The 26,790-nt window shown below is 39.4% G+C and overlaps 2 protein-coding genes and 12 non-coding genes across 14 annotated transcripts in view; 1 reads left to right on the top strand and 13 right to left on the bottom strand.

Annotated features, from left to right (window-relative positions):
- zgc:173607 overlaps nucleotides 1–26,790 on the top strand; it is a 791,925-nt gene that overhangs the window by 500,516 nt on the left and 264,619 nt on the right. The window lies entirely within an intron of this gene.
- The window catches only part of LOC110439586 (uncharacterized), a 296,328-nt gene that overhangs the window by 248,398 nt on the left and 21,140 nt on the right, over nucleotides 1–26,790 (bottom strand). The window lies entirely within an intron of this gene.
- On the bottom strand, nucleotides 15,784–15,865 carry trnas-uga (transfer RNA serine (anticodon UGA)). Its single transcript has one exon. It is a non-coding gene; the product is annotated as a tRNA-Ser (tRNA).
- On the bottom strand, nucleotides 15,984–16,056 carry trnak-uuu (transfer RNA lysine (anticodon UUU)). Its single transcript has one exon. It is a non-coding gene; the product is annotated as a tRNA-Lys (tRNA).
- trnas-aga (transfer RNA serine (anticodon AGA)) lies at nucleotides 16,815–16,896 on the bottom strand. The gene has a single exon. It is a non-coding gene; the product is annotated as a tRNA-Ser (tRNA).
- Nucleotides 17,015–17,087, bottom strand: trnak-uuu (transfer RNA lysine (anticodon UUU)). Its single transcript has one exon. It is a non-coding gene; the product is annotated as a tRNA-Lys (tRNA).
- On the bottom strand, nucleotides 17,706–17,787 carry trnas-aga (transfer RNA serine (anticodon AGA)). The gene has a single exon. It is a non-coding gene; the product is annotated as a tRNA-Ser (tRNA).
- On the bottom strand, nucleotides 18,486–18,557 carry trnah-gug (transfer RNA histidin (anticodon GUG)). Its single transcript has one exon. It is a non-coding gene; the product is annotated as a tRNA-His (tRNA).
- Nucleotides 18,734–18,815, bottom strand: trnas-aga (transfer RNA serine (anticodon AGA)). The gene has a single exon. It is a non-coding gene; the product is annotated as a tRNA-Ser (tRNA).
- trnak-uuu (transfer RNA lysine (anticodon UUU)) lies at nucleotides 18,934–19,006 on the bottom strand. The gene has a single exon. It is a non-coding gene; the product is annotated as a tRNA-Lys (tRNA).
- On the bottom strand, nucleotides 22,000–22,072 carry trnak-uuu (transfer RNA lysine (anticodon UUU)). The gene has a single exon. It is a non-coding gene; the product is annotated as a tRNA-Lys (tRNA).
- Nucleotides 22,582–22,653, bottom strand: trnah-gug (transfer RNA histidin (anticodon GUG)). Its single transcript has one exon. It is a non-coding gene; the product is annotated as a tRNA-His (tRNA).
- trnas-aga (transfer RNA serine (anticodon AGA)) lies at nucleotides 23,898–23,980 on the bottom strand. The gene has a single exon. It is a non-coding gene; the product is annotated as a tRNA-Ser (tRNA).
- On the bottom strand, nucleotides 24,099–24,171 carry trnak-uuu (transfer RNA lysine (anticodon UUU)). Its single transcript has one exon. It is a non-coding gene; the product is annotated as a tRNA-Lys (tRNA).

Below are 26,790 nucleotides of genomic sequence, written 5' to 3'. Positions count from 1 at the left end.
GCTCTGGTTGACGGCCTTTTAGCACTCACACACTACAAAGGCAAAAAACTATATCAGTAAACATTGGTGGCTCAGTGGTAGAATTCTCGCCTGCCAGGTGGGAGACCCGGGTCTGATTCCCGACCAATGCAATACCTGTTTTGTGTTGCTACTCTTCCAGCTCTGCGTAACAGCCTTGCAGCAATCACACCCCACTAGGGTTGCCGTAAGACCATATCAGCATTGGTGGTTCAGTGGTAGAACTCTCGCCTGCCACGCGGTAGACCTTGAGTCGCTTCCGGGCTAATACAAGTGCAGTTTTGAGTGGCTCCTTTTTCAGCTCTGGTTGACAGCCTTTTAGCACTCACACAACACAAAGGCAAAAAGTAACATCGGTCAGCATTGGTGGCTCAGTGGTTGAATTCTCGCCTGCCATGCAGGAGACCCAGGTCCGATTCTCGGCCAATGCAATTCCTGTTTTGTGTTGCTACTCTTCCAGCTCTAGGTAACAGCTTTGCTGCAATCACACCCCACTAGGACAGTAGTATAATGATATCAGCATTGGTGGTTCAGTGGTAGATTTCTCACCTGCCACGCGGAAGACCCGGGTCCGATTCCCGGCCAATGCAATTACAGTTTGCGTTGCTACTCTTCCAGCTCTGGATAACAGCCTTGCATCAACCACACCCCACTAGGGGCGCAGTATAAGCATATCAGTATTTGTAGTTCAGTGGTAGATTTCTTGCCTGCCACACAGAAGACCCTGGTCCAATTCCCATCATTATAATTCCTGTTTTGTGTAGCTACTCTTCCAGTTCTGGGTAACAGCTTTGCATCAATCACACCCCACTAGGGCTGTAGAATAAGCATTTCAGCATTGGTGGTTTAGTGGTAGAATTCTCGCCTGCCATGTGGGAGACCTGGGTCCGATTCCCGGCCAATGCAATTCCTGTTTTGTGTTAATTCTCTTCCAGTTCTGGGTAACAGCTTTGCATCAATCACACCCCACTTGGGCTGCAGAATAAGCATATCAGCATTGGTGGTTCAGTAGTAGAATTTTCGCCTGCCACGCCGGAGACCTTGAGTCGATTCCCGGCTAATACATGTGCTGTTTTGAGTGGCTCCTGTTGCAGCTCTAGTTGATGGCCTTTTAGCACTCACACAACATAAAGGCAAGGAACAACATTGGTCAGCATTGTTCGTTCAGTGGTAGAATTCTCGCCTGCCACGCGGGAGACCCGGCTCCGATTCCCGGCCAATGCACCTTCTGATTTTGGTTGCTACTCTTCCAGCGCTGGGTAACAGCCTTGCAGCAATCACACTCCACTAGGGCTGCAATAAAACCATGTCAGCATTGGTGGTTTAGTTGTAGAATTCTCGCCTGCCACGCGGTAGACATTGAGTCGCTTCCCGCCTAATACAAGTGCAGTTTTGTGTTGTTCCTTTTTCAGCTCTGGTTGACGGCCTTTTAGCACTCACACACACAAAGGCAAGGAAGAACACGGGTCAGCATTGGAGGTTCAGTGGTAGAATTCTCGCCTGCCACGCGGGAGACCCGGATTCGATTCCCGGCCAATGCAATTCCTGTTTTGTGTTGCTACTCTTCCAGCTTTGGGTATCAGCCTTGCAGCAATCACACCCCACTAGGGCTGCAGTATAAGCATATCAGCATTGTTGCTTCAGTGGTAGATTTCTTGCCTGCCACACAGAAGACCGTGGTCCGATTCCCGTCCATTACAATTGCTGTTTTGTGTAGCTACTCTTCCAGCTCTGGGTAACAGCCTTGCATTAATCCTTGCAGTGCTCCTTCATTGCTGAGCTTGACTTGTCATTTACTATCGCCCACCCACTCGTCACATTATGTAAGAAATTAGCGGAGGATAGACCCGCCTTGGTGCATCTGTCTGTCTCCAGGCAGCACGCAAGCTATCTTCTTACACACGGCATCTTGCCAGAGTTTAAAAAAAAACGTCTGTCTGAGAAGCTTAAGAATGGCATGTTTTCAGTCAACATTGACGAGGCCACGGACAAAAGTATGGATAAAATTCTTAATGTACTGGTCCGATTTTATGACGAGGATGCAGGCAGTGTGAAAACACAGCATCTTGCCAGCAAAAAAGTAAATATTGCGAATGCCTCAGCTTTGATGCTGGAACTAAATGACGTCCTGCACTCATATGGGCTAAAGTGGAGGCAGGTCACCAGTATGCTACTAGACAATTGCGCAGTGATGAGGGGGAAGAAGTTGGGGCTTGAGACCCTAGCTAGAAAGGAGAACCCCAATCTGTTGGACATTTTGGGAGACACCGTCCATATGGTGTCAAATGCGGCTAAGGCTCTCATGAGCCCATTTCAATCAGAGGTGGAAGATTTTTGCTCTGATGTTTATAATGACATAGAGAAGTCCCCCAAGCAGAAGGAGATTTTTGCACAATTTCAGAGTTTACTCCATCTCCCCCCCAAAGAGCTTGATAAGGCCCATTAGTAACCGATTCATTCAGATGCTTGAAGTCTGCAGTAGAATGAATGAACTACTGGATGTACTCGTGGTGCACTACTATCATGTCCTGGACCCAAATGAGGAACACAAATACAGGTAGGCCTAATAAAACTCTTTTTAATAATAACAGGTGTGATGTATTTAATGTTTGTTATTTAGTTTAGTTAGATTAAGCTCATTATGGAATGTACAGGAGGCCTAATGATGCAACATCTTTTGAGATATTTTTTTAAATGGTTATGGTAGGTGTTAGGAAAATAGCAAATTATCAGCATATCAAGGTAATAGGCTATATATATATATATATATATATATATATATATATATATATATATATATATATATATATATATATATATATATATATATGTGTGTGTGTGTGTGTGTGTGTGTGTGTGTGTGTGTGTACTACAGAAGGCTTCTTAATCAGGTTTTTGAGCGGCATGACCTCACAACTGAGGAAAAGGCCAGGATAGTAGTTCTTCAGAAAGAGCAGGCAGCAGCGTCCCGGACGGGAACACAAGTTAACCAAGACCGAAAAGATCGCACCTCTGTGCTCATTTCAGAGTTTGACAGAGTAAAAGTCTTGATTGACTTATACAGAGGTATCTTTTGTATGACTAGGCAAACTTAATGCAACTTGAACTTGATGTTGTATTGGTTAAATATTTTTGTGTTTTTAGTGTTTGTAGTCCACTAGCACCTGATCTAACAAATTACCTAAGTCATGATACAATGAAACAGTCAGGTCTTTTCTACAGCAACAATAACCAAATTAATAAGAATATGATCAACATTTAAGTACTGTGTGATGTTGTGAAGAACTATGTGTCAAGGTAACAGTTTCCTATAATTTACTCCTGTACATGAAAGTGAGTAACATATTCAAAAGCCATCTCTGTAGTCTCATTACAGAGTCTAATCTAATTTTTATTTATCAGAGGATGCAAGACCTAGACTTGATACCTAGAAACATATGATGTCACCTCAAAGGCTATTTTTTGCATTGTGTCAGAAAGAAAAATGTTTTGTTATACAGTCATCTTGGAATATATCAAAAAGTAATTCCCTCTGTTATATGTATGGCAGTATGACTAGTGTTCTGATCTAATTAATGTTTTGCTGGAAATAAATTTAGTTGTATTATTATTTAGTCACAGTATATATTGTATTTTAAATACATAATCATACTTTTGTTCAGTTATTTCCCACACCAGTCATGAGTTTTAATTGCTCAAATTGAATTATTTATTTTTTCTTATATTTGCAGGGGTCCTTCTGACATTTCAGAGATTTGTCAAAAAGCTTCAACATGAAAAGCCAATGGTGCATTTGTTGCATGTGGAAATGGTGGCCCTTGTTAAAGAGCTCCTGAGCAAATTTATGAGACCAAAGGCTGTTCCACTGAGTCACAAGGAGATTCTCAAGGTTGATGTACGGAGCAGGGATTTGCAACTGTCAAACCAGAGGCTCTCTGTTGGACAATTCTGCTACAATTCAATGAACAAAGCTCGTGTGGAGAGGAAGGTATGGGTTGGACATATCTATGACTCTCTCAGAGAAGGGTATATGAGGTCAGCAGAGTTTCTGCTAAAAAACCTTCCCCTGGATAACATCATATTAACATCACTCTCTGCTCTAACGCCGTCTCTAATTCAATCCGATGCAGTTGTTGGAGCATTCACTACATTAGGAAAGGCCTTGCCAAATGTTGTCCCTCCAGAAGAGATTGGTCAGCTGGTTGAAGAATGTCGGGCCTACCAGATGGATGCGGACATGCTTCTTCGTGTACCAAACTACATTGAAGGGGACTGTCGAGTTGATGTAGACTGGTGGAGCCATGTTGCTTCCTTGAAAAATGCAAAAAGAGGTGTGAGGTATCCCACCCTGTGCAAACTTGTTTTTGTCCATTTTTACAGGCCCCTTGGTGGAAGGATCATTCAATTTAATGGATGATATCCTAGAGTCTGACAGGTGCTCCATTAATGTGGAAACATATGAGAGCCTCGCAGTGATCAGGTCCACACTTAAGGCCAGGGACTGGACAGCCTCAACTATGAACATTGACCAGCCTTTAAGGCGATCCTGCCTTTCCTCATTCCAAAACTACCAATTACATTTAAAGAAAACGAAAGAGACTGCACAGGCACTAAAGCAGAAAAGGCTTAGTGAGGCAGCAAGGATTCTGTCCTCAAAGGAGGCAAACAAATTGGCTCAACAGGCCCGAAAAATCAAAAGGCCAGCAAAATCCTCTTCTGCACAAGCCTCCAATTCCTCTTGCTCAACAGGCCCTCCTGAAAAAGAGAAGACCACCCCAATCCTCCTCTGCACAAGCCTCCACCACCTCTGCTCAAGCCACCACCACCTCTGCTCAACAGTCTTAACCTCTGTACAAGTCACCACCTCCTCTGCACAAGCCTCCACTTCCTCTGCTCAACAGGCCCACCTGAAAAAGAGAAGACAACCCTAACCCTCCTCTGCACAAGCCTCCACCACCTCTGCACAAGCCACCAACTCCTCTGGTCAACAGGCCCTGGAAGACCACCCCAACCCTCCTCAGCACCAGTCTCCACATCATCTGCACCAACACAGTGTTTACTCTCTTTTATCAATCCAAAGCATCATCAAACATGTTAAAAAGAAAAGGTTCTGAGGACCCAAAACAATGTTTATCAAAAAGGAAGAAATGAAGGGATGGAGACATGTTTTCCACACTGTCTTTTACAGTTATTTATTTTGTTTTTTTCAGTTCAGTGGTCACCATTTGCATGTTTTGGACCAAAATCTAAGTTCAGAAAGGAAAAAATAAAGGGAAGGAGAAATGTTTTTTTGTTAATCCCATACTGTCTTTTACAGTATATTTATTTATTATGGTTTTTCAGTTGAATGGTGCATATTTTGCAATTAAATTTGATAAAGAAAAATGAATGTGTGTCCTTTTCATGTGCTTTAGTTAATCAATTCCTGTGTACTTTGGAGTACTATTATTGCCACTTACTGACCTGTCTTGGTATGGCTGTAGCATCTGTAGCATTTACTTCCAGTGATTGTTCTAAGATGGGCTAATAATGTCAATCTAGGCACTGAACATATTGAGAAGAAAATGCTAGGTTTTCTTGAATAATACTGGGGGCATAATGCAAATAGGAAAATATCTAAAAAGAGCCACTTGACAATAATGAAGATCAGGGTTACACATAGGCTGTTAATATATTTGGGCCCAGGGGCCCACAAGTTATGAGTTAAAAGTGCGTTGCATACATAGTACCCCCACCCCTACTCACCTCAGGGGCAAGGAAAAAAAGTTCAGGCTCAGGAATTTTTTCCACTATCAGCCCTGCAACTGTTACGAACAAGACTATATATATATATGAAGTGAAACGGGCCGGAGTATAGTAAAAAGGTTTGGAGTGTTGTTCACTTGCTTAACAATTAAAGCAGTTCACATTGAGGTTGCTGATTGTTTGGACATTGACTAACGCATTAATGTATATATACTTATATATAAATATATATACAGTCTTATATCAGTTATTTATAAAAAAAAATTGGGGGTGGGGGGAATAAACAGGGAGGCTAATAACTCTGACTTCAACTGTATATCTGTGTGTGTATGAGTATATGTATATGGCTACTTTTATACTTTTTTTCGCAAAAGATTCTGACTTTCTTGCAGGATTGATTCTGCTGTCCCATGTCTTCAAAGAAAAAGTTGAGAATTTGATCACACTGGGAGAGGTATGGAACTTAGCTAAACTCTCGCTTTCTAATAGTCTAGATACATGTTTCTTATAGATGGTTAACTTTTTTTTTTTTTTTTTACTTTTTACAGTGTGATGCTGAGACTCCATACCCAACCATACAATTGGCAGAAACTGACTGGAAAATGGCTTTCTCCAAGAGGGCACAATTTTTTGTCAAAGTGGATGGTGTGGAGGTGTGCAGGGCAATGGGAGCTGAAGAAGGAATTATTGCAGCCTTCAGTGCTTATTATGTATTCAACTTGGCTTATCCACCATATATGAAGAATACACTGACCTTCCTGCAGCATGCCATAGCCAAGATTACTGAGGAGGGTGGCAAGCCCCTTCCAATAACTGTCACCCAAATAATTAATATCCTGTGCTAAAAATGCCACAGCCATATCGATGCACAAGGTGTGGAAGGAAAACCTTCACCTTAATGAAACTAATTCAACATGTTGGCCTGGTTCACAACCATGAACCAAATTTCAACATCACTTGTGGACTGAATGATTGCAAGTCATCTTTTACACTATATGAGTCTTTTAGGCGTCATGTCTATCGAAAACACAGGAAGCTTGTTCTGCCTCGTGATGACCTGGATGCTACTGAAAACATGGACCATGATTTTGAAAACATTGACTGTCACAATGATCTGGAAAATACCAACGAGCTACAGCCTTTGGCAGATGAAATGCCTTCACCTAGTAGGAATGAGCTTTTGGCTAACTTTAAAGAAAATCTCTTCAGTTTAATTCTTAAATGTAGAGAAAAAAATCACATTCCTCAGACTGTCCAGCAGGAAATAGTTAATGACATGAATTTTTTATTTTGTTATTTTAAAGAAAATTACGACTCTTTTATTTCTTACCATCTCTTCAAAAAAAATGGGTTCAACATTTCAGAATGTCCTGAAACAAGACAAATGGTACAGTCAAGGGACTTCTTTGAAGAAGCTTCAAAAATTGTTAGCTCTCCACACATGTTAAAAGAGCACTGTAAATCTAAGCTTAGGCTGATTGAACCAGTACATCACATTTTGAGGTCACCGAGTGGACACAAAGTAGGCACCTATTCATATGTACCTATTACTGAGGTTTTAACTAACTACTGCTCACGTGACGACATATTTGATGAAATTCAGACAAACAACTATTTACACAGAGATCCAGATTACCTAAATGACTACACAAATGGTACATGTTTCAAGGAACATTCCTACTTTAAAGTCAACCCACATGCTTTAGAATTTGACGTTGTCAACTTGCTAGGTTAAAAAAAGCAAGCACAAGCTTTGTGCTTTTTACTATACTGAAGGCAACCTTAAACACTCCTCAAAACTGAAGCACATTCACCTTGCTTTATTAGTATGACAAACCTTTGTAAAAAACTGTGGATTAGCAACCATTTTAAAACCAATGTTGGATGACCTGAAAAAACTTGAACGTGAAGGGTTCATGATAACTGTAGGTGGGATTGAGCAGACTGTTCATGCTGCACTAGCAACATTTTCGGCAGACAATCTTTCAGCACATATGTTAGCTGGTTTTACGATGTCATTTAACTCTGCTAGAGTTTGCCGCTATTGCATGGCAACCCACACAGACGTAAAAGATAAATTTACTGAAAGTGATTTTGTTTTAAGAACTCCAGAGGTACATCTCTACCATCTAACATGCATTGAAAACGCAAATGATCGAAGAACATATGGTGTAAACTATTCATCACCATTTAGTGAATTGAACTATTTTGACGTGACAGACATTTCCACCTGATATAATGCATGATTTGTTGGAGGGAGTCATTCCTCTAATAATAAAACTTGTTCTGAGCTGGGCTCACAAAGAAAAACATATCACTATTAAGGAGTTAAATGATTAACTTGAGCAACTCTCCATTGGTCAAAATGACAAAAAAAAAAAAAAAAAAAAAAAAAAAACAGTGCATTTGTCAGAGCGAAGCTTACACAAATCTGGAATTGCTGGGTCTGCCTCACAAAATGGTTTTTGTTTAGGATTTTGCCATTTTTAATGGCACACCGTATTCCTCCCAACAGTAAACAGTGGAATGTTTTTCTGTTGTGTCGTGACATTGTTGACATTGTAATTGCCCCAAGAGTGAAAAGGGAAAACCTGGCAATGTTAGATACACTGGTGTTTGAGTTTTTGACACAGCTAAGGGATGTTTTTGGGGATGTTGTGACACCCAAGTGTCATTTTTTGATACATTACTCAAGACTAACATCTATATTTGAACCTTTGCGCTTGCATTGGTGCATGCGTTTTGAGGCTAAACACCAGTATTTTAAGAATGTTGCTAGCAGCTGTAGAAACTTTATTAACATTGCCAAAACCTTAAGTGAGAGGCACCAAATGAAACAACGCTGGGAATTTTCCACACCTTGTATTCTTGATGAGTTTGAGTGCACTGTTAGACCTTACTGGGGTTTTTTACAGTAGAATACTGGCAACACTGTTGCCAGCCACTCACTGTAAAAGTTTGGTTACAGTAAGTAACTGGCAACAGTGTTGCCAGTTAATTACTGTAACTGAACTATTACAGTGAGTGGCTGGCAACAGTGTTGCCAGTAATTTACTGTAACTGAACCATTACAGTGAGTAGCTGGCAACAGTGTTGCCAGTTAATTACTATAATAGAGCAGCAGTGGTAACTAACTGGAAACTGTGTACAGTTAATTACTGTATTGTAGTGTTACAAATCACAGCATTATACTGCATACACATTAATAGTATGTCATATATAGTTATTGTAGTGTTACTAAAATTAATTAGTATTCTTAGCTGTTATTTAAAAATAGAAGGCATAACATTTTTCAGACAAATTTATTTTATTGTTTTGGCACCAAACAAATAAATAACAGAAAAAGTATAACAAAATTAAGAAATCAGCAGATATAAATATTGTCTTGCATATAACAGGTCTGCACAGTAAGGCTGCGGTCACATTAACCTTTAAGCATGCAAAATTCTGTCATACTGCACTGCGAAGTGGAATTAAACAAAGCGAGTAGTGGAATTAAACAAAATAATTAGAGATTGAAAAAGCAAGCCAGAGAGGTCATGTTTTGATCTTTGATTGGTCTCAAGCAATCACATGATGTGATTTTGCATGTCAGCGTTCTCCAAGCTTGAACTTTTCAATGCTGCGAATTATGAAATGTCACATGAGCTATCATTCCAGGTCAGCAGTACTCACATGCGTATGAATGGAAGTGTATAGGAAGAAAAGTGCAGTGTGACCGGGACTTTAAGCTGTAACTCTAATTAAACACACCTGATCAAACTAATTAAGGCTTGTTAGAAATCTACAGGTAATGTTGAAGCAGGGTGGGAGCTAAACTCTGCTGCTGCAGTTCTCCAGGAACTTGGAGTTTGACCCCCATGGTATATAGCAGGGGTGCTCAATCCTGTTCCTGTATATCTATCTTCCTGCAGATTTCAGTTGCTACCCATATCAAACACACCTGCCTGTAATTATTACGTGGTGTTCAGGTCCTAATTAATTGGTTTAGGTGTGTTTGATATGGATAAAAACTGAAATCTGCAGGAAGGTAGATCAGCAAATGAACAGCAAAAAACACAAAATAATTATTTTAAAGTTTTAAATAATTAAAAACTGTGTCAAATCTCAATAAAAAGTTTAAAATAATTATAAAAAATAAAAATAAAGTTGGCAACACCGAAAAACCAAAGGATCCAATCTTTTATTGTTATAATTATCTCATGACAACAAACTTTTTTATTGTTTCTAATATAAATTCATAAACACTGCTCTGAAAAATACTTAGCAACAAACTCACAACCTGGGACCGGACAGTGGACCTTTTGTGTGTAGATGGCTATGTGTATCATGTTTTTGTGATTCCCTGTGATGATGTGCACATGTTACCTTACTGAGATGAAGGAATTTAATTTTGGCTTAGTTGCCAGAAAGATACATACAACTGTTAGCATCTGTACATTATAGCCGTATGCAATATCCAATAAATACATAAACAAAAGTAATGTAAGAAGTTATATGAGGAGAGGCTAACTAGCTAACAATGTAGCTTTCAAGTACACAGTTCAAGATAACAACAATATAACTTAAAACACAGCCTTATTTTAGAAACCCTCAAAAACATTTGAACACATTTTACTTACTCATTGTAGATTCTTATTTAAAGCCTAAAACATATCAGACTCTACATCTGAATTGATGGACAGAGAATAGAGCACACTCAGCAGTAAACAAATCAAACACCTGGCTCCCTTAAAGGGCCAGCATTTTCTGAAAACTCTTTCCAACACCTTTGTGTTTAGAATAAGACAGACAATCTGTGGGAGTTTGTGGTGATGCCTAAATCATTATTTTCTGCCTTTAAAATGCACATCTCTATAAATAGCAACATAAAAAATCAGAGAAGATGGGACAGTAATGGTTGAACAGTAATTTGCTATTTATTGTCAGTTACTATCTGTTATGAGTACATAAAGTAAATTACTGGAATTTATTCTTTGCACTACACAATTTCATACAAAGTCTACTCCATTTATAGTAAAATAATATGTGTTAATAAATAATAAATGTTTCCTTTTATTACAGCAAAACACTGGCTATTTTACAGTTATTTACTGCACATACAACAGAGTAACAGTGCAGTTATACTAATTAAACACACCTGATCAAACTAAAGCTAAAGGTAGTGTGTTGAAGCAGGGCTGGAACTAAATTCTGCTAGGCTGCGGCCCTTCAGGAGTTTGACATTTAGGAATTGCCTACATTTATCACAATCATGCACATATCATTGAATAAAAACAAAAAAAATATAAAAACTTCATCCAAAGCAAAAAAAAAAAAAAAAAAAAAATCTGATCCTCATGTTGTTCCAAACCTGTAGTAATAATAATAATTAAAAAAAAACAAATAACCTGATTAATACATTTATTTAGGAAAGCCTTTATACTATACTGTTAATGCCACTTTTACCTACTTCATTTGAAGTTTTCAAACAAATTCATTGAGTCTCTGCAAAAATGTATGTACATGCTGTTTAAGATATTTTTTAAATAACACATTTTTACTAGTTATTTAGCAAAATACTAATACTCAGCTTAAAGTGCAATTTAAAAGCTTAACTATAGGCTAAACTAGGCAAATTAGATTAATTATAGAAAAGTAAACAAAGTTATAAAAATGATTGTGATAATTTGGTTGCTTTGTGTGAATATTTTTGCCTTTAAATGCATCTCGTCGATATCTTTACTTTTTAATTAGCTCTGTGACATTGACATTGGTTGACTCCTGATACTCAATGTTAAAAACATAAAAGGAACCAAAGAAAACACAGAGATGGCTGCAGAGAAATTTAGCTTATCATCAATGCATTGTCTCACTTTCTCCTCAATACTGACCATTCACATACCGAAACTGAACAGTAAATATATATATATATATATATATATATATATATATATATATATATATATATATATATATATATATATATATATATATATCAATATATATATCAACATAAAGCATCAGAGTACATGGGGTAATAATGGTTGAGCAGTAATTTACCATTTATTATCACAGTAACTATCTGTAATGAGTACATAATGTAAATTACTGTAATTTATTCTTTGCACTACAAAATTTCATACAAATCCTGCTTCTTTTACAGTAAAATACTGTTTCCTTTTATTACAGCAAAACACTGGCTATTTTACAGTTATTTACTGCATAATCTACAGTAAGGGTTAACAGTGTAGGTAGTAGGTAGGAGTATAGAGACTCCGTTATCATCACTCCCATTAGACCTACAGACAATACTCACAAACATACACTCTATGGAACATTTCAACATTCAGCGCGTTTCAAATGTGACTGTTGATAGTGTGAGGTATGCATTAAAAGATGTATTCATAGTTGACTATGTCCATGCAGAAGAAATTCCCCTATTCTTCCAAATTAAATACATTTTAAATGTAAACACTGAATGGTTGCTTTGTGGCAAGTTTTTAATTTCAGTTTCTTACGATTCACACTTCCATGCATATGTGGTAAAAGTTGACTTGGAATGGAGTGTAATTAAACCAGGACAAGAGATGGACTTTCAGGCACTTGACACTTACTATACTGATGACAAATTATTTGTTATCCTGAAGAATGTTTAAAGTTAAAATCAAATTTCTAATACTGTGTTTGGTAAAATGTTTGATGTGAAATGTGTAGGAAAAAGTTTGCTTGCATGATGCAGAGACTGTTTAATAAGATGTTTACAGTAGAAAAAAATGTACTAAGTTAAAACAAGGTCTAATTAAATGTTACATGGTTTTAAAAATGGTCAATGAAATGTGATGTAAATAAAAGAACAACTAATTTAACATTGAGCTTAATGTTCTTGCTGTTTAGAATTTTTATAGAACGTTTTAAAAGAGTCTAATCAACATCTTGTTTTTTTTTAAACTATGCATCCTGTTATGGCACTTTGTTTATTGTTATTGAGCTTAAAATATTAACTCTGTGAAAACTAAGACTGTAATAGGTTCCTTTATGAAATGTATTTGTGACCAAGTTTTAAAGGTATTCATTTAGAATGAATTCAGTGTGCACTGTAACAATATTGTTTTGTATTCTTCTAAAATTGTCATCAAATTGTGTTATGGGATTGTTACTAAAATGTTTATCCTGTGAAAAATGTATTTTTAATTGTTACGAATGTTTAATAAAAACTGATTAAACTGCATTCTAGCCTATTTTTAATGTACAGTATGAAGTACAAATTTGCACCATTTTTTAAAGGTACATTATGGTACCATAATATTAGCAAAGGTACAATTTTGGCAGCAGAGGTACATATTTGCCCTTGAAAGGTACATACTGCAAAGGTACAAATACGTACCCACATGAAAGGGTACAATGGGTGTACCCTTGAGGGTACTGCCCCAGTGACAAGCCATTGTACCCCTAAAGGTACAAATTTTGCACATTTTTTCTGACAGTGTAGGGAGAAGATCTTAGGATGGATACTGTCACAATATGTGGGTGATTGAATTATCTGCAACTTCACAAAGATCTAGTTCAATTAAAAGACTTGAGTGGAGACCATTGCTCCAAACAGTGAGATATGATGACTGTTTTTGGTGTTGACTGGATAGAGAATTATTCTGTAAACAAGCACAGTTGAGAAACTATGATGAGTAGAAGGATGGAGATGGTACCAGAAGCAAATTATGAAGCAGGAACAGTTATTCATTTGTGACGAAAGAAGTACTTCCAGGGATTTGAAACATCAGCAGAAATAAGTTCATAAAAGGTTTGCATTCATAAAGTAATTAAAATCAAAGTTAACAAGTGATCAATAAATAAAAACATTTATAGGAGTATGAAAAATTGTGAATAAAGCAAAAGAGAGAGTAATTGTATTATGCTCAATTACCAGAAATGGCTGAAAGAGATGAAGATGATCCATCAAGACCAACGCTCAATGAAATATGTGAAAATAAAATACTTAATGGGATTAATTTGCTAACAAGTGCATTGGTGAATGATGGCATGGAAACTGACAGAAACAGGCATCTAACACCGCATCGCATGAACTACTATTGGGTCGACCCTTGCAAGAAACCACATGAAACTTTGCATAAAACCTTGCATATAATCTCACCTATAACCTTGCACATAACCTCTTGGAATGGTTTGCAAAGATGTCTAATGCAGTAGGGACTTTTATGAAGAAACAATTAATTGCCATGTGCAAAGCAATATCTGTGCAGGAAACCAGAAAGGAGCCATGTGAGAGAGCAGAGATACAAGGTCCAATTGGTCCAGCTGATCGAGTCTATCTGAGGATGCTCTGGAGAGCTCAGGAGAAAAGGACCATATCTGGATGAGGGCAAATCCAACAGCTGCCAAAGTGGATGCCATTAATGGGGTACCAATGCCTCAAAGGAGCGAAAGGAAACAACTCCAGCAAGGGAAAGCTGACTGGAAACAGAGGAGCCTGAATATTCAAAAGCTCTAAACTACGAAGTGCAACGTGTGGAAGGAGAAGTTAATCAGAACAAAGTAAAGAGTGATTCTGATAATATGCCTGAATACCACATATAGCAGTGCCACAAGTCAAGGGATGATAATTGCACAACTGCAGATTTCAAAACTCAGACTCTTAACCACACATCTCCATCAACATCTATTAAAGTCAAGTGAAGATGCTGGTAGCTTAGAAGAAGAGAAACAAGGATGACCAAAGATCAAGATCAACATTTGATGCTTTTTATGTTTGCATATTGAATTTGTTTGCATATTGCTTTTATGGTACCTATATATAATATCACTTCAGTATATCCTACATGAGTGTGAAAACCAGCAGCTAGGACTGAACCAACTGAATACTTATGCTTAAAACATTGTTGTCTTTGATGTGTTAAGAGAAAAAAAAGAGTACAGTCTTTTACTTCCTTCAAACCAAGAGAGAGGGGAGATGTTTGGCTGGACTTCTGTCAAAATACAGTGGCATAATCTAGTCAATTGATAACAGCTATGTGGCTTATATCAGTCACTAGATAGAGGTAATTAAGAGAACTGGATTATGAAATTGCACTTTGGGTTAAAAGACAATAATATTAAGACTAAAGTCCTAAGAGGAGGGATTGAAGAAGATTTCTATTATCTCAGTGTGTAGTATTTTCTAAGTGTAAAGCAGTTAATTTTCTCTTCTCAAAATGTATGTAGTGTTTGCAGCAAACATGCCAGCATGTGTTAAAAATACTGTGTAATATGAGTATGCCTGCACAGAAGCAACACTAGGAGAAGGCTGAATGGCTGATTGTGTAGAATAACTGAATATGTAAAGCACTGATTATATATGTTAAATACTTGTATGAAGCTATATGTGGCAGAAGTTAGAATGAGTAACATATTATCAAGTTATTATCCTATCATAACAATGTATGTAAACCCTTAGTTCCTTTGCATAAGTTGTATCTATACTTTGCTGACATAGACCTGTAACATCTCTGTTGACATGAGCTGGTGGGCTGAGAGCCAAGAATAGCAGGACCCCTTAGACTAGAAAACCTATTCAAAAATGGTCAAGAGTTAAAAAGAGACACAAAGGGGTGTGTCATAATTACCTGTATAAAGATTATGGAGAACACAGATACTTTAGAAGGTGTCCCGGAGAGACTTCAGAATGCTCTGGGGTCTGCTCTGCTCTTTCTCGGCTTTATTATGGAGAATAAAGTCTATTTTCTGATATGCAAAACCTCCGGTCTGATAATTTCTAATTGATGAAAAGTCAAATTCACGACATGACCCCGTTCAACCCGGGGATGCTGCGGCCACAACGCAAAGTTCTAACCACTATACGATCACGGCAAGCTACGAGACAGCCATTGTGACCCTTGTGTGGTATGTTCCTCCCTGTGATAAGCCCCTTCCTCTTCAGTGAGAACACTCTGTTGTTTTTCTCCTCCTACCAGCACAACGCTTTTCCCAAGAAACAATGGAAATGCAAACAATTGATGACTGCTGCAATTTTAAACACGGGGAAGACGTAGTCGGCAGGATTCGAACCTGCGCGGAGAGACCCCAATGGATTTCAAGTCCATCGCATTAACCACTCGGCCACGACTACAAAACTGACTGTACTGCCATTTCTTTATGCCTAGTACACATGTTGTGCATCCAGATGAAACTTTCATCAAGCGATAGCTCAACAGCAAAAGCTGTGGCTCCACAAAATGAGCGTCACACGCCCGAACAGGGACTTGAACCCTGGACCCTCAGATTAAAAGTCTGATGCTCTACCGACTGAGCTATCCGGGCTCCACAACAGTAATTTACAAGTAGGCAAGGTTTGGGTTGTGGTCGGCGCAGACCTTTAAAGTACACTAAAGTTTACCGTGAGATGGGGTTTTAAGCTTATGGTTGGTGTGGACGTTGCTAAAACACGACAGGTTACTTTGAGGTTGGGTTTATGGTTGTTGTAGATGTAGACATCAGTACAACACAATAGTTTGGACTCCATATCATGTAGGAGACATTAAATAGATCAATGATAACTGCAGAAGGTCTTTCTGCTGTTGTGGCAATGAATGGACACTCAACAATTGAAAAGATTCCTTCCATGCCTTAGAAGCGTGACTTGATCAGTACTTATCTACACAGCATGCTGTCATCAAAGATCCTGTTTCTCATATCGAATTCTAGTCTTCCACACTTTAGGAAACGTAAACATTCAGGACGTGCCATTAGCACAGCCTGCACTAAAAGGTGGCTGGAGATTACAGATGGCAACACAGAGTGTAACGCCAATGTCACCTTGAAAAACCTGCCGTGACCCGGATTCGGGATTGCTGCGGCCACAACGCAGAGTACTAACCACTATACGATCACGGCGAGCTCTGGAACAGCTGTTGTGCCCCTTGTGGCCCTTGTGTGGTATGTTCCTCCCTGTGATATGCCCCCTTTCTGTTCAGTGAGAACGCTGTTGTTTTCCTCCTCCTACCAGCACAACGCTGTTCCAAAGAAAAAATGAAAATGGAAACAATTGATGACTGCTGCAATTTTAAAAAGGGAGAGCACGTAGTCAGCAGGATTCGAACCTGTGCGGGGAGACCCCAATGGATTTCTAGTCCATCGCCTTAACCTCTCGGCCACGACTACAAGACTGCCTGATCTGCCATGTCTTCATACCTAGTACATGTATTGTGCATCCAGATAAAACTTTAATCAAGCGATAGCTCAACGGCAAATCCTGCGGCTTCACAAAATCAGCCTTACACGCCCGAACAGGGACTTGAACCCTGGACCCTCAGATCAAAAGTCTGATGCTCTACCGACTAAGCTATCTGGGCTCCAAAACAGTAATTTACAAGTAGGCAAGGTTTAGGGTTGTGGTCGGCGCAGACCTTTACAGTACACTAAAGTTTACGGTGAGATGGGGTTTTAAGCTTATGGTTGGTGTGGATGTTGCTAAAACACGACAGGTTACTTTGAGGTTGGGTTTATGGTTGTTGTAGATGTAGACATCAGTACAACACAATAGTTTGGACTCCATGTCATGTAGGAGACATTAAATAGATCAATGATAACTGCAGAAGGTCTTTTCCACACTTTAGGAAACATAAACATTCAGGACGTGCCATTAGCACAGCCTGCACTAAAAGGTTGCTGGAGATTACAGATGGCAACACAGAGTGTAACGCTAATGCCACCTTGAAAAACCTGCCGTGACCCGGATTTGAACCGGGGTTGCTGCGGCCACAACGCAGAGTACTAACCACTATACGATCACGCATGCTACGGGACAGCCGTTGTGCCTCTTGTGTGGTATGTTCCTGCCTGTGATATGCCCCCTTTCTGTTCAGTGAGAACGCTGTTGTTTTCCTCCTCCTACCAGCACAACGCTGTTCCCAAGAAAAAATGAAAATGCAAACAATTGATGACTGCTGCAATTTTAAAAAGGAGGAAGCCGTAGTCGGCAGGATTCGAACCTGCGCGGGGAGACCCCAATGGATTTCTAGTCCATCGCCTTAACCTCTCGGCCACGACTACAAGACTGCCTGATCTGCCATGTCTTCATGCCTAGTACATGTATTGTGCATCCAGATAAAACTTTAATCAAGCGATAGCTCAACGGCAAATCCTGTGTCTCCAGAAAATGAGCCTTACACGCCCGAACAGGGACTTGAACCCTGGACCCTCAGATCAAAAGTCTGTTGCTCAACTGACTGAGCTATCCGGGATCTACAACTGTAGTTTACAAGTAGGCAAGATTTAGGGTTGTGGTCGGCGCAGACCTTTACAGAACTCTAAAGTTTACCGTGAGATGGGGTTTTAAGCTTATGGTTGGTGTGGATGTTGCTAAAACACGACAGGTTACTTTGAGGTTGGGTTTATGGTTGTTGTAGATGTAGACATCAGTACAACACAATAGTTTGGACTCCATGTAATGTAGGAGACATTAAATAGATCAATGATAACTGCAGAAGGTCTTTCTGCTGTTGTGGCAATGAATGGACACTCAACAATTGAAAAGATTCCTTCCATGCCTTAGAAGCGTGACTTGATCAGTACTTATCTACACAGCATGCTGTCATCAAAGATCCTGTTTCTCATATCGAATTCTAGTCTTCCACACTTTAGGAAACATAAACATTCAGGACGTGCCATTAGCACAGCCTGCACTAAAAGGTGGCTGGAGATTACAGATGGCAACACAGAGTGTAACGCTAATGTCACCTTGAAAAACCTGCCGTGACCCGGATTCGAACCGGGGTTGCTGCGGCCACAACGCAGAGTACTAACCACTATACGATCACGGCGAACTACGGAACAGCCGTCGTGCTTCTTGTGTGGTATGTTCCTGCCTGTGATATGCCCCCTTTCTGTTCAGTGAGAACGCTGTTGTTTTCCTCCTCCTACCAGCACAACGCTTTTCCCAAGAAAAAATGAAAATGCAAACAATTGATAAATGCTGCAATTTTAAAAAGGGAGAGGACGTAGTCAGCAGGATTGAAACCTGCGCGGGGAGACCCCAATCGATTTCTAGTCCATCGCCTTAACCACTCAGCCACAACTACAAGACTGGCTGAGAAGCCATGTCTTCATGACTAGTACACGTATTGTGCATCCAGATGAAACTTTGATCAAACGATAGCTCAACGGCAAAACCTGCGGCTTCACAAAATCAGCCTTACACGCCCGAACAGGGACTTGAACCCTGGACCCTCAGATTAAAAGTCTGATGCTCTACCGACTGAGCTATGCGGGCTCTACAACAATAGCTTACAAGTAGGCAAGCTTTAGGGTTGTGGTCGGCGCAGACCTTTACAGAACTCTAAAGTTTACCGTGAGATGGAGTTTTAAGCTTATGGTTGGTGTGGATGTTGCTAAAACACGACAGGTTACTTTAAGGTTGGGTTTATGGTTGTTTCAATTCAATTCAATTCAGCTTTATTTGTATAGCGCTTTTACAATGTAGATTGTGTCAAAGCAGCTTCACATAAATGGTCATAGTAACTGGAACAGTGTGGTTCAGTAACTGGAACAGTGTAGTTCAGGTTTTAGTGTTTAAGTTCAGTTCAGTTCAGTTTAGCTCAGTTCAGTGTGATTTAATCATTACTGAGAGTTCAAACACTGAAGAGCAAATTCATCGATGCGTAGCTCTACCAATCCTGAACCATGCGAGGCAGTGGCGACAGCGGAGAGGGAAAAAAAACTTCACCTGATGGGAGTGAAGAAAAAAAACCTTGAGAGAACCAGACTCAGTTGGGCACGACCATTTTAATTTCTCCGCTGGTTAAAAGTCTTGTGCAGAACTTCATTCGCCGTGGTTTATGCTGGAAGATGGCCTCAATGAAGACTCGTCTGTCCCTGGAGCGTCGCTGGAATCAGACACATGTTCTCCACTCCCCACGACCATCAGCGCAGCAGCAGCTCAGGATATGGCCTGGTCCCGGATATGGAATCCTTGGGATCATCACGTCGCTGGTCTTGGATCCAATCAGTGACTCCGCCTAATTTGAGGACCTCGGGATGAGTATCCCCAGGTGAAAATAGAGAATAAAGAGAATAATTAGCGTAGCTGCTGTTCATAGTGTATATAAGCAAGATGCAGAAGCCAGTGTGGAACCCGCTAGGTGATGCATTGAGTGTATGCTTTACTAAACAGATAGGTCTTTAATCTAGTTTTGAACTGGGAGAGTGTGTCTGAGCCTCGGACATTACCAGGAAGGCTATTCCAGAGTGTAGGAGCCATGAAAGAGAAGGCTCGACCTCCTTTACTTGATTTTGCTATTCTAGGTACTACCAGAAGCCCTGAATTTTGAGATCTTAAGGAGCGAGTTGGTTCGTAGCGAGACAGAAGGTTGGTTAGATAAACAGGAGCTAGATTATTTAGAGCTTTATAGGTGAGAAGTAATATTTTAAATTCAATACGAAACTTAACAGGCAGCCAGTGTAAGGAGGATAAAATTGGGGTTATATGATCATATTTTCTAGACCTGGTCAGAACTCTGGCTGCTGCATTTTGTACTAATTGAAGTTTGTTAATAGAGGATGCTGGGCAGCCAGCAAATAGAGCATTACAGTAATCCAGTCTCGAAGTCATAAAAGCATGGACTAGCTTTTCTGCATCTGAGATGGATAGCATATTTCGTAATTTAGCGATATTTCTCAGATGAAAGAAGGCAGTTTTTGTGACATGGGATATATGGTTTTTAAAAGTTAGATTGCTGTCTAATATGACACCCAAATCTTTTATAGTAGAGCTAAAGCTAACTTTGTATCCCTCTAATTGTAAATTGAGTTGCGAGATCAGCTGTGTGCAAGATTTAGGCCCAATAAGTAATAATTCTGTTTTGTCTGAGTTTAAGAGAAGAAAATTGTTGTTCATCCAGTCTTTGATGTCTTTGATACACTCAGTTAGTTTAGAAAGTTCAGACGTCTCGTCAGGTTTAGTGGAAATATATAATTGAGTATCATCTGCATAGCAGTGAAAGCTGATCCCATGTCTTCTAATAATGTCTCCCAGAGGTAGCATGTAAATTGTAAACAGTAAAGGGCCTAAAACTGATCCTTGAGGCACCCCATACTTTACTGGGCAGATTTGTGAAGGCTGTCCATTAAGATTCACAAACTGGTAGCGGTCAGTTAAGTATGACTTAAACCATTGTAGAGCCTGTCCCTGGACACCTGTAGACTTTAAGCGATTTATGAGGATATTGTGGTCAATGGTATCAAATGCCGCACTAAGATCGAGTAAAACTAATAGCGAGACGCACCCTCGGTCAGCAGCTAAGAGTAAATCGTTGGTTATTTTCACTAAGGCGGTTTCTGTACTGTGGTGAGCCCTGAAACCTGACTGAAACACTTCAAAAATATTGTTCGTCTGCAGAAAAGAGCATAATTGAGTGGAAACAACTTTTTCTAGTATTTTAGACATAAATGGAAGATTTGAAATAGGCCTATAGTTAGCTAAGTTGTTGGTGTCTAGTTGCGGTTTCTTAATAATAGGCTTAATAACAGCTAGCTTGTAAGAGTTTGGAACATGGCCTATAGATAAAGAAGAGTTGATAACGTTAAGAAGAGGTTCTCCTATAGCAGGTAACAGCTCTTTCAGTAATTTTGTTGGAATTGAGTCCAGCATACACGTAGCTGGTTTAGAGCTATTTATAATTTTTACTAACTCTTCATGTTCTATGATTTTGAAGCAGTGTAGGTTATTATTATGATTTAATGAAACATTTACAGGATTTGGAGTATAAGCCGGTGCAGAAAGTTTGGCATCTCCTATTTTCTGTCTAAAGCCTTCTATTTTATTATGGAAAAAATTCATGAAATGTTGTTGTAGATGTAGAAATCAGTACAACACAATAGTTTGGACTCCATGTCATGTAGGAGACATTAAATAGATCAATGATAACTGCAGAATGTCTTTCTGCTGTTGTGGCAATGAATGGACACTCAACAATTGAAAAGATTCCTTCCATGCCTTAGAAGCGTGACTTGATCAGTACTTATCTACACAGCATGCTGGCATCAAAGATCCTATTTCTCTTATATCATATCCCTAGTCTTCCACACTTTAGGAAACGTAAACATTCAGGACGTGCCATTAGCACAGCCTGCACTAAAAGAAGGCTGGAGATAACGGATGGCAACACAGAGTGCGACACCAATGTCACCTTGAAAAGACTGCCGTGACCCGGATTCGAACCGGGGTTGCTGCGGCAAAAGCTGTGGCTCCACAAAATGAGCGTCACACGCCCGAACAGGGACTTGACCCCTGGACCCTCAGATTAAAAGTCTGATGCTCTACCGGCTGAGCTATCCGGGCTCCACAACAGTAATTCATAAGTAGGCAAGGTTTGGGTTGTGGTCGGCGCAGACCTTTACAGTACACTAAAGTTTACCATGATATGGGGTTTTAAGCTTATGGTTGGTGTGGATGTTGCTAAAACACGACAGGTTACTATGAGGTTGGGTTTATGGTTTTTGTAGGTGTAGACATCAGTACAACACAATAGTTTGGACTTCATGTCATGTAGGAGACATTAAATAGATCAATGATAACTGCAGAATGTCTTTCTGCTGTTGTGGCAATGAATGGACACTCAACAATTGAAAAGATTCCTTCCATGCCTTAGAAGCGTGACTTGATCAGTACTTATCTACACAGCATGCTGGCATCAAAGATCCTATTTCTCTTATATCATATCCCTAGTCTTCCACACTTTAGGAAACGTAAACATTCAGGACGTGCCATTAGCACAGCCTGCACTAAAAGAAGGCTGGAGATAACGGATGGCAACACAGAGTGCGACACCAATGTCACCTTGAAAAGACTGCCGTGACCCGGATTCGAACCAGGGTTGCTGCGGCCACAACGCAGAGTACTAACCACTATACGATCACGGCGAGCTACAAAATAGCCCTTGTGACCTATGTGTGGTATGTTCCTCCCTGTGATAAGCCCCTTTCTCTTCAGTGAGAACACTCTGTTGTTTTTCTCCTCCTACCAGGGGTCCGTTCTTCGTACCTTGCTTAAATGATCTAAGATTATTTGGCAGATCCCGGATCTTTTAATCTTGATAACTGATCTCTCACTAATTTGGTTCTTCAAACGAGTTCGCGGATCAGATTAGAATGTCTGGATAAACTGATCTGAGATCGCTGCGTGTTTTGTAAAGGACAGATCTATCGATCCTCGAAATCATGATCAGCAATGCAACGATTGGCTGACGGCACAGCAGCGTAATGACATCATCTGATTAATATTCAATTATCCATGTGAGCAAAATTACGTCAAATTAGCAGTAAACGGCTTGTTAAATATGACACGCAATAACCTTCCACATTTGTTGTGAGCTGCAGGCTTTCCACTTTCATATGTCAAGTGTATTCATCATGTATTTCAATGCAAATCAGTGTATTTAGTTCCACATTTAGAAAAGATTTTCTTTATTATAGCAGCCATTTTGTAATCGGTGTAAAGAATAACTGGTTGTTTACAAATGTGTTTTCATATTGGTAAAGGCGTCTGCAACTTTTGTGAAGCATCAAATCACCGGCATATTAACTATCAAAACATGTTTATGACTGCTGAAATGATTGCTTTAAAAAAGTCGCATATTGTGCATTTCTATTATACACAATTATACACAACATATCAATAATCTTTCTCTTTGCACCACCAGGAGGCAATCTTTGTAGCCTACTTTTATTTTGAGGGTGCAGATTGCATACGTTTTATTAAAATGTATAACTTAATTTATTTTATTAATGACTAGAACTTTATATATATAGTTAAAAAATATGTACCATTTCCCTAACTTTATATAACTACTACTGTAAGAAAATATCAGAATTCGGAACATACTTTCTGTATTATCTTTGCTTGAACTAAGCCAATCTAATCCTGTTTATATGAATTGAACCTGCTCCCGATCAGGTTTGACCTAGCAGAACTGTTGCTATGACAACAACTCTCGGATCAGCTTTGAAGAACGAAACGATCCTGGATCATGTCAAATCGTCAATATCCAAATCCAGCTAACTGAGTAATCCACGTACGAAGAACGGACCCCAGCACAACGCTTTTCCCAAAAAACAATGGAAATGCAAACAATTGATGACTGCTGCAATTTTAAAAACGAGGAGGACGTAGTCGGCAGGATTCGAACCTGCGCGGGGAGACCCCAATGGATTTCTAGTCCATCAGCCTTAACCACTCGGCCACGACTACAAGACTGCCTGTACTGCCATTTCTTTATGCCTAGTACACATATTGTGCATCCAGATGAAACTTTCATCAAGCGATAGCTCAACAGCAAAAGCTGTGTCTCCACAAAAGGAGCGTCACACACCCAAACAGGGACTTGAACCCTGGACCCTCAGATTAAAAGTTTGATGCTCTACCGACTGAGCTATCCGGGCTCCACAACAGTAATTTACAAGTAGGCAAGGTTTGGGTTGTGGTCGGCGCAGACCTTTAAAGTACACTAAAGTTTACCGTGAGATGGGGTTTTAAGCTTATGGTTGGTGTGGAGGTTGCTAAAACACGACAGGTTACTTTGAGGTTGGGTTTATGGTTTTTGTAGGTGTAGACATCAGTACAACACAATAGTTTGGACTTCATGTCATGTAGGAGACATTAAATAGATCAATGATAACTGCAGAATGTCTTTCTGCTGTTGTGGCAATGAATGGACACTCAACAATTGAAAAGATTCCTTCCATGCCTTAGAAGCGTGACTTGATCAGTACTTATCTACACAGCATGCTGGCATCAAAGATCCTATTTCTCTTATATCATATCCCTAGTCTTCCACACTTTAGGAAACGTAAACATTCATTCTGTTTTTTAACGGGACAATTTTTAACAGTGTAGGCACACTGATTGATGCAGTACACTGTTAAAAATTGTCCCGTTAAAAAACAGTAAAATACTGGCAGCTGCAGTTGCCAGCAATGTACTGTTATTTTACAGTATGTTGATGTAAAAATTAGGGATGTAACGGTATTGTAAATACCGTCATACCGCAATATTAATTTTTTTCGATATTACCGAAGTCGCATGACTCGGTAAAACTATAGGTCTTCTGAGAAAATTTGCTGAGGCGAATGAAGCGAACGGGAGGTAGCAAAAACTACAATACCCATCAGCCCATGCTTGACCATCATCCCTTGCGGTCTGTTGTCGCTACAGATCCAGTAATGCGGAAATGGAGTGTGCTGCTAGAAGCGGGGATGAAAAGAGCTGGAAAACTCTAAGGCCCCGTTTACACTAATGCGTTTTAGTTTGAAAACGCATAAGTTTTGCTACGGTTACGCCAACCGTCCACACTACGCCGAAGTTCTCGAGCGCCGAAAACGGAGCGTTTCGAAATGTGTGGATAATGTCTCGGTGTGGATAATGGAAAACGGAGACTTCTGAAAACGGAGGCGGGGCTGCAGACGTTCGCCTCTCTGATTGGGGCTTTTCCTGAATATTAAGTAGCCTAACACGCACAGTTCAGTCCTGCATCCTCTCCTTGTAAGTTCAGACTTCGCAAGTTTGATCAAGGCTGCAGTCTCTTCTTCTCAGTTTGATATGGAAAAGCAGACTATACCGAGGACACGGGTAAATCTTCAAAGGGAACAGTGTACTTTATAACTTCATTCACATCACCCTGGCTTCGTTGTTTCACTTTATCAACAATAAAATGTAAACATGATTTAAGGAACTGCCTATTTTCATTTTAATATTAGCAACTTAGACAGCAGACATGTTGAGGCGTCGTGCTGCATAAGATGAGCGTCATCTTCACTGTGTGGATATTTATAACAAAACGGAGCCGATAACAACTGCCTACTTTCAATTTCAGTGAAAATACGAAACACAGCCTCTCTTTTGCTGAGTATCAGTTTTAAGAATCGATAATGGCCATTTTAAAAGTATAACATACAATAAGTTTATACATTATAGGAAATAAAGGCAAGCGATCAGTCAATATACAGAATGTACGTGGTTACATTAATCATTAACTTATCTTTGCGCTCAGCCAAAACACGTTACCTGAGAACAAGTAATAGATTCCAATGACCAAAGTCAGGGAATATGTCGTTAGATAAAGACAACAAGATAAATGAAATATCCCGTTTAATAAATATAGTGAGATTAGATCCAGCGGGAGATGCTTGATGAGAAGTCCGACTAGCAGAGCTCTCATCTGGGTAGATGGGCTGAGTGTGATTAAATGTTGAATGTGATGAGTTTTCAACAATACTAAATTGAAACTTTATTGTTTTTACATGGTTTAATAATTTTTTGTTATTAAAATTGAAGTTCCTGTTTCAAAGCTTACAGATAGATGGCTAATTTGTATGTCATTGACACTTTTGGCACTTTTTTGGAGTATTTTCATAAGTTTTGTTTTTTCCTGTAAATGATTCAATAAATACCGTACCGTGACATTCATACCGAGGTATTACCGTACCGTGAAATTCTGATACCGTTACATCCCTAGTAAAAATACATGGACTACATTGATTTACACAATACTCAAGTGAACTCATTCTGCTCACTGAAAGCAACTGCCTCAAATTGGCCAACTGCTGAATGAGTTTATGAAGTAATGTGCTATATATGCTTAGAAGCATACTTATAATGATAACTTATTTTAGTTAATTAGATAAGTTCGTTTTAATTCTAATGTCTTATTTTTCACAACAGCACACATACATGTAAATCTGGAATCACCAGAGAGATTCTGACTGCATCAGCAACTAAACAGCCGCTGTCTTTAAATAGAGAAACATGCAGAATAACATCAGCAGTTCATTGTTCATCTTTAACTCATACACTGGCTCTACTCTCCTCCACAACGGTGACATACAGAAGAAATTAGCTTCAGGTTTTACAGTAAAATACTGTTTTTTTTCCTTGTTTTAACGGTAATCTACTGGCAGCTGTGGTTGCCAGCAATCTACTGTTTTTTTTACAGTCTACTTCCGTAGTTTAAATTAACAGTATATTACTGTTACAATACATTTTTACACTGTGTTTTTACCTCT

This window comes from Danio rerio, chromosome 4, assembly GCF_049306965.1.
Source record: "Danio rerio strain Tuebingen ecotype United States chromosome 4, GRCz12tu, whole genome shotgun sequence".
In the NCBI taxonomy this organism is placed as follows: domain Eukaryota; kingdom Metazoa; phylum Chordata; class Actinopteri; order Cypriniformes; family Danionidae; genus Danio; species Danio rerio.
The sequence above is the reverse complement of the archived record's forward strand: the minus strand, read 5'-3'. Positions and strand labels throughout refer to the sequence as shown.